We start from the raw sequence: 11166 nt of genomic DNA, 5'->3' as shown, positions 1-11166 counted from the left end.
CCATTTCCTTTTTCATTTTAAAATTACATTTATTTATCTGTGTGTGTGTGGCACACTCACAGACACATCACAAACATACACACACAATAAATAACAGAAAGCTAATATATGTATATATGAACTCTGATCCCCCCCCACACACACAACTTTCTCGTGGTCTCTTGACTGGCTGGCGTGTATAGTTTTAGCCAGACTAGCAATAGGAAATAGCATCTCTTTATTTCCGATTGTCTTCTGGACACACGTGGTTGATCGGGTTTTTAGGGGTTTATTGCTACTAATGTAAGAGAGGAAGAATTTGCTTGAGTGAACAGTATGGAGGGCTTGCAGTTTATTGCAGTGGGGGAGCAAGCAGTATGTGCTACATGTTTACTGACTGGAAGCTGCTAGCCAGGACTCAGAAGCAGATACAACCTCCAAGACCCATGGCCAGAGACTTTCTTCCCCCATCAAGGTCACAGTTCCAAAAAAAAAAAAAAAAAATCCTCCAAAATAACACCACCAAGGGAGGACCAAGTATCCAAACATACATGACTGTGAAGAACTTCCCACTTCGATCCCACAACACTATGTGTATATTCTTTATACTGTGTTAAGTCTTTGGTCCATTTAAACGTTTGGCTATTGGTTTGTTTCCAATTTATGCTTACTTATAATTCTGGGTGTAAGTATGTGTCCAGTACATACATGTTCCATGTATTCCCAGTGCCTGTCTTGTGCTTTTATCCCAAAGTAAGCTTTTAGGCAGTTTACTTCAGAGAGCTGGGATAGCCAGATAGACTATCAAATAGTCTCTGTTTGTTTCTTTAGGGAAGGGTCTCACTATGAAGCTCTGCCTGGCCTAGAACTCACTATGTAAACCATCAGAGATTCATCTGCCTCTGCCTACTCCATGCTGGGATTAAAGTGTGCACCACCATGCCTGCCCTTGTTCATTTATTCTTAATTACATTCACTTATTTTGGGGGGGGGCAAGTGTACAATAGCCTCGTGTGTGTGTGTGTATGTGTGTGCATGTGTAGAGGTCAGAGAACAACTTTCAGAAATGAGTTCTCTCTTTCAACCCTGTGGGACCTGGTGATTAAACTCAGTTTGTCAGCCATGGTGGTAGGTGCCAAGGAGCCATTTTATAAGCCACATGGTCTTTCTGAGATTATCAGATTGTAACGTAAATCTGAGCAGGTGATGGGGACAAATTGTGCGCTTTCCCACAGTCATTTGTAAGCTCAGTTTGTGAACTAGAGAACTGTTTTGTGCTGTGTGCCTCTTAGGACGTCATCATAGACGATCGTATCTTTTAAGCTGAGCCCTGCAGACTCTCCCCGTGTTGCCACATAATGAACCGTCCCACCCATGCTCACGTGTGATGGCTGGGATTGCTCTGGTGATGTATGCCCATGGTGTTTACTGTCTCTGTGAGCCGAGGGAGAACCCAATTAGTAATGTTTGCACAGGGCCTTACAAAAATAGACCCATCAAATGGCACATTGTCATTGAGAGTGGGGCAACTCATTAATAGAGTTCCTGTCCCAGGATCAAATTCCCCATGTAGCTCTTTAAAAATCTCATTAATCTCATTAATTCAGAGCCGACTTTGGAAAGGGCAATAATTCAGATCTGGAAGAGGAAGTTCACAGTTCACAGTAGAAGATACAGTTTAAAAGAGCCGTAAGAGTCAGGCAGCAATACGAGTCTATGGGCTAACTGGGATCTGCAGTGTTTGCAAAGGTAGAAACTTTACATAAACCTGCATTTTTGTTTTGTTGTCTCCTCTCCTCAGGACACTTCTCCCCCTCTTCCAGTCTTCCTTTCCCTCTTTCTTGCCATGCTCACTGTTTTCACCTCTGGACCCAAAGCTTCAGAGACACTCACTTACCTGCACGCACAGAGAAAGCAAGTCATACAGCAGGAACCACATCATATTAATGAGGCCTTCTGTGGTAAATTCAAGGCTGAACAAGATGTAAAGGTGTTAATAAGTAGGACCACATGCTACTCACTTAAAAGCACCCTGATACTGTTTTGCTCTGTGTTTCAGTAGGCACTTCTACTTGGTAAATACTCAACTATTCAGCTTTAAGTCTGTTAGAGACAGAAAATGTTTACTGTTTGGCAGATACTAGAGTGAAAAGCATTTCAAAGGCAATGCTTGGATTTTGCTTCTATGGAGAACACAAAGCTGGGAGAGGGTAGTCTCTGCTGTAGATGCTGCTGGACACATTTCCCCAGTCTAATGTAGACGGAGACTGCTCATTCATTTCCTGGCCACTCAGACCCGAATAATCACACAGAAACTGTATTAATTCCAATACTGTTTGGCCTAGCTCTTACATCTTAAATTAGTCCATTTCTATTATTCTGTGTATCGCCATGAGGCTGTGACCTACCGGTAAGGTTCCTAAGATTCCAGCATGTCCTTCTCCTTTGGCAGCTACATGGCATGTCTTTGACTCCTCCTACTCTCTCTATCTCTTCCAGCCTGGCTATATTCTGCCTTGCCACAGGCTGAAGCAGCTTTATTCATTAACCAATAAAAGCAACACATATACAGAAGGACCTCCCACGTCAGTCACATATGCCTGAAAATACCACTGGAGAAGGCACGAGAATGGGGCTTTGTATAGCATACATTTTAGTGAAAAACAATAGTAGGTTTCTTGTGCATTTTAGTGCTGTTGCCCAGCTCTCAGATGGCTAGTGTAGGGATGTGCATGGCTCCCCTGGCTGGGTCCATTAATGCTGTGAGGGCGTGTGTCTTCGTTTCTCCTCTGCTGCTGTGGACTCATTTGGTTCTCAGTTCATTCTACCACAGCGGGGGAATCCTGGTGGCAGGAGACAGCTGGTCACATTGCCTCTGTAGCTGGAAGCAGAGAACAGTAAGTGTCCGTGTGTGCTCAGCTCTCGCCTTTTCACTCGGTCTAGGACCCAAGCCGAGAGAATAGTGCTGCCCCGTGATTCCGGATCCCGTCAAGTTGATAATCAATATGCATCTTCACAACAAACAAGTCAATTGCCTATGGGAGTCTTATGCTCACTCAATCTGTAATGTGTGGGTTAGGTTTCAATCACCTCCTATGTAGTGAGGAGCCGAGGGCTGCATTTCGTCCAGCCCTGGCTCCCGCACGACTAGCTTTACGCGAGAAATAACAACACACAAACTGTATAAATTTAAACACTGCCTGGCCCATTAGTTTCAGCCTCTTACTCACATCTTGATTAACCCATATCTAATAATCTGTGTAGCACCACGAAGTGGTGCCTTACTGGGAAGATTCTAGTGTAAGTCCATCTTGGGCCGGAGCTTCATCGCGTCTGTCTCCCTGAGGAGAGGCACGACATCTGTCTGACTTAGGAGAGGCGTGGCATCTGACTGAGCCATCTACCTCACTTCCTTCTTTCTGTTCTGTCTACTCCACCCACCTAAGGGCTGGCCAAGGCAGTTTCTTTATTAATTAACCAATGAAATCATCAGATAGATAGAAGACACACCTACATCACTCCTATACCTGACTGCATCGGTTAGCGTTCACATTGCTGTAATTGAAACACCGAAAGAAATGACTTGGGGAAGGAAAGGCTTCTCTTGTCTCACAGTCTCAGAAGGATTTCAGCCTGTCAAGACTAGGGGACATGGCGGCAGCACTCACAGCCACAGGAGTGTATTGAGGCTGTTTGCCTGACGGTAGACTGGGAAGCAGTTCCTGAGTGCCTGATTTCTCTTATTCGGCTCTATCTCCTTCCTCCTCCCCTCCTTAATTCTTCTCTCATACAATACATCCTGACCACAGTTTTCCCTCCCTCCACTCTTCCCAGTCCCTCTCCCCTTCCTCTCTCCTCTCCACAGATCCACTGCTCCTCTGTTTCCCTTCAGTAGAGAGCAGACCTCTCGGGGATACCAACCAAACACAACATAGCCGGTCGTGTTTGCACCTAAGACTAAGTGCAAGCCCTCAAATCAAAGCTGGAGAAGGCAACCCAGTAGGAGGAAAAGGGTCTCAAGAGCAGGCAAAGGAATCATAGACACGCCCATGCCCACTCCCACTGCTAGCTGACCCACAAGACACCAAACTAACAGCCATAACTTACAGTTGTTATGCAGAGGGTGCAGCGCAGACCCATACACACTCCGTGATTTCCACTCCAGTCTCTGTGAGCCCCTAGGAGTCTAGTTGATTCTGTGGGCCATGTTCTCCTGGGTGTTCTGACCTTTCTGGCCCCTACAATTTTTCTTACCCTTCTTCCTGTGGGGTTCCCCAAGTTCCAGGGGGGTTGGACCCAAAGGAGATCTCCAGTTTGGACTCTCTTTGCCTAATGTCTGCATCTACTCCCATCAGCTGCCAGAGGAAGCCTCTCTGGTGATTATTGGGCTAGGCATTGATCTATGAGTATAGCAGAATACCATTAAGAATCATTTCATTGATTTTTTTTTCTACCCTAGTCTCGGGCTATCCAGCCTCCTGGTCCTGGCCCCCCAAGCAGTACCAAGCATAGGCTTTCTCTCATAATGTGGGCCTCAAATTATCATATTCATTGGTCACTCCCACAAGTGTGGCACCACCATTGCCCCGGTACATCTTACAGACAGGGCAGATTATAGGCCGAAGGTTTTGTGGCTGGGTTGGTGGCCCAGTTTCATCACTGGAAGCCTTGCCTGGATACAGAAGAAGGCTGGTTCAGCTCCATTTCCTCCTTTACTAGGAGTCCTTGCTAGGGTCACCCTCATAGATTCTTGGAAGTTTTCACTAAGTTTCCACATTGCCCCCTAAATGCTCTTCAATTACAGTCATCTTGGCCAATACTCTCTGCCTCCATTCCTCCCTGTGGTGGTTTGAAAGAATATGGCCCCCATAGGGAGTGGCAGTAGGAGGTGTGGCCTTATTAGAGGAAGCGTATCACCAAGCCGGTGAGCTTTGAGGTCTCCTATGCTCAGTCGAGTCACAGTTCACTTCCTGTTGCCTGCACAAGATACAGAACTCTCAGCCCCTCCTCTAGAACCATGCCTGCCTGTGCGCTGCCATGTCCAGCCGTGATGAGAATAGATTAAACCTCTAAAGTTGTTAGCCAGCCTCCCTTAAATGCTTTTCTTCATAAGAGTTGCCATGGTCATGGTGTCTCTTCACAGCAACAGAAACCCAAGCCATGACACTCTCCTCCCCACCTGATCCCTCCTATGTCCATCCCCCACCTGCTTCCAGTCCACCAGCAAAGCCTGTTCTATTTTCCCAGGCTGATCCACGCATCCCCCATTAGATGGCTTCTTATTGCTCAGCCTCTCTGAGTCACGTGTGACCTAACAGTCAGGAATTCTGGGAAGCACGTACCCCCAGGACACCGGAAAATCAGGCCCATTGATGCTTGAGTCAGAGGAAGATCCACTAACAACAGAGGTAATTCCTTGCTTCAGAAGCTAAAATTATACAATGGAAAAAAGAAAGCATCTTCAACAGATGGTGCTGGCATAACTGGATGTCAACCTGTAGAATGAAAATAGATCTATCTCCATGCACAAAACTCAAGTTCAAATGGATTAAAGACCTTAATATAATTTTGACCACACTGAACCTGATAGAAGAGAAAGTGGGAAGTAGCCTTCAATGCATGGACACAGGAGACCACTTCCCAAATATAACCCCAGTAGCACAGACAATAAGAGCAACAATAAATAAATAGGACCTCCTGAAACTGAGACGCTTCTGTAAAGCAAAGGACATAGTCAATAAGACAAAAAGGCAGCCTACTGAATGGGAAAAGATCTTCATCAACCCCTCGTCAGACAAATGACTGATCTCCAAAATATATAAAGAACTCAAGAAATTAGACATTATAATTCTAAATAACTCAATTAAAAAATGGGGTACTGAACTAAACAGAGAATTCTAACAGAAGAATTTCAAATGGCCAAAAGATACTTAAGGACATGTTCAACTTCCTTAGCTATCAGGGAATTGCAAATCAAAACAACTCTGAGATACTATCTTACACCTGTCAGAATGGCTAAGATCAAAAACACCAATGATAGCCTATGCTGGAGAGGATGTGGAGTAAGGGGAACACTCATCCATTGCTGGTGGGAATGCAAATTTGTGCAACCACTTTGGAAATCAGTATGGCAGTTTCTCAGAAAATTGGGAATCAATCTACCTCAGGATCCAGCAATTCCACTCTTGGGAATATACCCAAAAGATGCTCAAACATACTACAAAAGCATTTGTTCAACTATGTTCATAGCAGCATTATTTGTAATAGCCAGAACCCGGAAACAACCTAGATGCCCCTCAATGGAAGAATGGATAAAGAAATTGTGGCACATCTACACATTAGAGTCCTACTCAGCGGTGGAAAAAAAAAAAAAAAACAATGACATCTTGAATTTTGCATGCAAATGGATGGAATAAGAAAACACTATCCTGAGTGAGGTAACCCAGACCCAAACAGATGAATATGGTATGAACTCACTCGTAAGTGGATACTAGCTATAAACAAAGGACCATTTTCTTTCAAACCACCACACCCGTTCTAGGCATCCACCCAGCATACAGGCTGCACAGCTGCAGACAGGCTGCTTTTCTGCCATTGGCTACAAGCTTTTCAAACTTGTCTCCCTGAGAACAGGAGTGGTACTCCCAGTCCGGAAGTGACGCCTCTGCAGTGGTGAGTGGTAACATGATCTTGTTCCTTCCTGTGTCGTCATTCTGGAAAACCTTGGTGGTTCACAGCGCCATCAGCAATTCCACGGTGTCTATGGGAACACCGGTGTGGGAAGCCAGGGCAGGAATCAGTGAAGAAGCCAGACCCGCCTCTGGATTACTACTTGGTGCCTTTAGATTAATAATGTATTTGCCTATTCTCTCTATAATTTCCTGCCTGGACCAGTTAATTCTCTCTACTGTCCCCACCCCCTTACATCAACAACTGTTAGATGGAGCTGTATGTTATAATTTGGCTTTTGTTTTTTGGGCTTTTTTGTCTTAGTTTCTTTTCTCTCTCTCTGTCTTACTTCCCTTTCTTTCATCTGAGACATGGTCTCAGCCTTGAACTCTCTGTGTAGTCAAGAGTGACCTTGAACTAATCATCCTGCTTTCACCTTCTGAGTTCTAGGGTTCCAGGCCTGTCCACCTGGAAGTTTGAGTTTGTGCGGTGCTGGGGGCTTGAACCCAGGACTTTGAACATGCTGAGAAGGCACTGCACCAATAGCTGCACTTCTGGGCCAGGAGCTTGCTTTCTTGATTGGGTCCCCAAGGCTTAGAGCACCATGTCACACACAGAGAACCCATACGTGAACAAGATCCATGACTCTCCTGCACCATTTGACAATGAATTATAAAGTTTAAAAAGAAATTTAGGAGGCAGAGAAGGGGTTCGGCCTTGCTGCTAAGGCTGGTGACCTGAGATGGAGCCCTGGGATCCACACGGCAGAAGGATTTTCTCTGGAAGACAATCCAAAAATTGTTCTCTGACCCCCACTCAGGCTCTGTATCACCTGTACATGAGAGCATGCACCCACATATGTGATAAAATTCAAAAAGATTTCACCACAATACTATCTCTTCATGTACTAGATATGTATCAATCTGACTTTCATTTCCTGTAAACGTAGCATCTGAGTTATGGCTGAAGGCTTCCTACGCCCTCATGTGCCAACTTGGAGAATTTGGGGTAATCATTTTGATGCCCTGACTGGCTCCAATGAAGCATCCACACTGCTTGATTTGTGCATTATAACAGCCTGATGCATTCAGCTTTGACCCTGGAGTGGGTAGATACAGCTGCACACATCAGGGGCTCTCGTTACTATCAATCTCCCTGCAAACATTGACGGCTGGACACAGAGACAAACAGACTCCTTGTCTTTGATGGTGAGTCTCCTTTTCATCCTAAAGACCCCAGGGCCGAGTCATCTCTTCGTGTTCAAGTCTCCTTACATGACTGGTTACTTCCAGTCAGGACCCTTATCGTGACTGACTAAGGTCGGTAAACTTATCATTTCTTTCAGGTTTTGCTAAGACCTGTGGGGGAGACTTCAACCTCCCGCCATGACATCATTTGGGAAGGGACAGTAATTTAGACATAACCCTTTTCCTCTTTTTACACGGCCACTCTCCGCTGCTCCAAAGGCTCCCCTTCAACCCATTTGGATAACCACTGCACCCCTAAGCCCGCCCACGGCAGCAGCCTCTTCTTGGTGCAATTGTGTGGTCAGATGGATTTTCTGGGAAGAGACCCTTGCACAGGCTAACTCCCTTGGACTGACTATACTAAAACTGTATTGTCTTTGGGAGGGAGCCCAAATCTTCATGTAGCATTGAAATTCTGATGTAATTTGTCCTTAGCTTACTTACCCAATTTTGACAATTACAACCTTACAAAAGGAAATTTCCGGTGCTCTCCCTCTGCCCTGGCAATCTGGCTGCAATCCCTAAGTGACTACAGCCTGCTAATGAGTTGTCCTTTTCTTTTCTGGTTCCGTAAGCCCTATTTTTTTTTTCTGTAATGAGTCTCAAAACCTTTGTCTTCCAAATAGGCCTTATATTTTATAGTGCTATGTAACGTGTACCCTGTTCTATCTTAGAAAATGGTATCAGATCTAGAACTGATATCATGGATAGTTGTGAGCCACCACGTAGGTACAGGGGACTCAACCTGGGTCCCATAGAAGAGCAGCCAGTTCTCTTCACTGTTGAGCCATCTCAGAACTAATGAATGAGCACCCACATGGTAGCCTACAATTACCTGTTGATCCAATGCCTTCTATTCTGTGTGGGTACCAGGCATGCACACGATGCACATTAGATAAATATGTATTTATTAGTAGTTACTTTTATAATATGCATATGTGCGCAGGTGCACATGCATGCAAGTGTACTTGGGATTTCTTCCTCAGGAGCTGTTCCCTGTTCTTAGAGACAGGGTCTCTCACTGGCCTGGAGTTTGCTGGGTACTCTATGCTGGCTGGTCATTGAACCATAAGAAGAATCTGCCTGTCTCTGACTTTCCAGTATGGGGATTACAGTCATATACAAGGCCCAGTGGTTGAAAACAAAACCAAAGAAAGAAAGAAAGGAAGGAAGGAAGGAAGGAAGGAAGGAAGGAAGGAAGGAAGGAAGGAAGAAAGAAAGGGTTCCAGGCTTTAACTTGGGTTTTTTTTTTTTTGCTTTAAAAACAAGAGCTTCACTGAGTCATCTCCCTATCTCACAAATTTTGAGTTTGAAGTAAAATCACAAGTATCCCTTTGGTATTCAAGGAGGGATATTTGAATAAGTAATTCAGCCAGGGAAGGGGAAAATCTGAAAGAGAAGTTTGCCATTCTCAGATGCCTTATTTCCCTTCCACCACTGTTCTCCTGGTGGGGAGGGATCCTTAAAGAAAATGAACCCTGTGATCCCTGCATCCCAGCTCCCTTCCTGTGATCCCTGCATCCCTGCTCCCTTCTTGTGATCCCTACATCCCAGCTGCCTTCCTGTGATCCCTGCATCCCTGCTCCCTTCTTGTGATCCCTGCATCCCTGCTGCCTTCCTGTGATCCCTACATCCCAGCTCCCTTCCTGTGATCCCTGCATCCCAGCTCCCTTCCTGTGACCCCTGCATCCCTGCTCCCTTCTTGTGATCCCTGCATCCCTGCTGCCTTCCTGTGATCCCTACATCCCAGCTCCTCTCCTGTGACCCCTGCATCCCAGCTCCTCTCCTGTGATCCCTGCATCCCTGCTCCCTTTCTGTTCTCCTGGTGCAGCATGCTTATGTCAGGACACTGCCATTACTTTAAAATCCAGTGTGTGTGTGTGTATGTGTGTGTGTGTGTGTGTGTGTGTGTGCATTTACATGCTAATGTGGTGTGTGACCAGAGGACAACTTGTGAGAGTTGGTTCTTTCCTTCTATTATTCTTTTGAGAGATCTTAATACTTTTGGTCCTGGGAATTGAACTCAGCTCATCAGACTTGGCAGCAAGTGCCTTTACGCACTGAACCCCCTCACCATCCCATAGAAAGCATTTTGGAACCCTGTGTCTTGAAAGTGCCTTCATTTGATTTAGAGTAACCAAACTAGAAAACTGTATCTTGTTAATTTTCTGTTGACATGTTTCTCAGCCTAAGAGCTTCTAACTCAGTATACTTGATGCTATTGAATTCATTAATAAAATCCAAACCCAGCCTTCCAATCCTGAAGTTATTCAGTCCGTACAACATCTCATATAGAAAGTATTAGATCTTTCAAGAAACTGTGATGTCAGCCCAAATAATACTTACAAGGATTGTAAAGAAAGCTTTCTCTTGCTGTGGTAAAATACCATGACCAAAATCAACTCAGGGAGGAAAGGGTTTATCTCATCTTACAATTTGTAGTCCATCACCCAAGGAGGCCAATGTAGGAATTTAAGGCACCTGGAGGCAGAAGCTGATACAGAGGCCATGGAGTAACACTGTTTACTGGCTTGCGCCCCATGGCGTGCTCAGTCTGCTTTCTTAAATAGTCCAAGACCAGTTTTCTAGTGACCTGGACCTGCCCCCATCAATCATGAATCAAGAAAATGCCCCGCAGATTCTGACTAAGGCAATCTGATGGAGGCATTTTCTCAGCTGAGGTTTCCTCTTCCTAGGTAGGTCTAGGTTTGGGTCAAGTTGACAATACCCAACCCGGAAGCTTTGTATAATTAGGTCACAGTTGGAGAGAGAGCATACATGTTCTGGGAAGTCCTCTTCTTGGTTCTGTTGGTTCTCACGTGTTAATTAAAAAGTTGCATGCTACTTTACTCATGACTTTCTGTGGGTACAGTGTCTCACGTCTCACACGGATTCCTCAAAGAACCGTTTGTGTGTCCAGATTGCATTTTGTAACTTCGCTGAAGGCTAACATCCAAAGTTATATGGTGGTTTCTAAAAGAAAAAGAATGCAAAACATTTTTATTTATTTATTCATTTATTTATTTTTGTGAAAACTGAAGTCCAAGCCCTGAGCTTTTTCCGTCATCCCTGAAATTTGAAATGACTCTTTCCTAACAATAGGTGGCGCTTCAAGGAGTTTTTGTTCATTCCAGGGCTCTTCTCACTGACCTTGGCTTTCAGCTTTCAAAACCAACACAAAAATTCAGGATCCTAAAATACTTTAACAACTGATGGGCTGTACCTGCTACTAACTCTGATATTTGTTATTGAGGACCAAAATTATTGTAAA

This window comes from Arvicola amphibius, chromosome 11 (genome assembly GCF_903992535.2).
Source record: "Arvicola amphibius chromosome 11, mArvAmp1.2, whole genome shotgun sequence".
Taxonomy (NCBI): domain Eukaryota; kingdom Metazoa; phylum Chordata; class Mammalia; order Rodentia; family Cricetidae; genus Arvicola; species Arvicola amphibius.
This window is presented reverse-complemented; position numbering follows the sequence as displayed.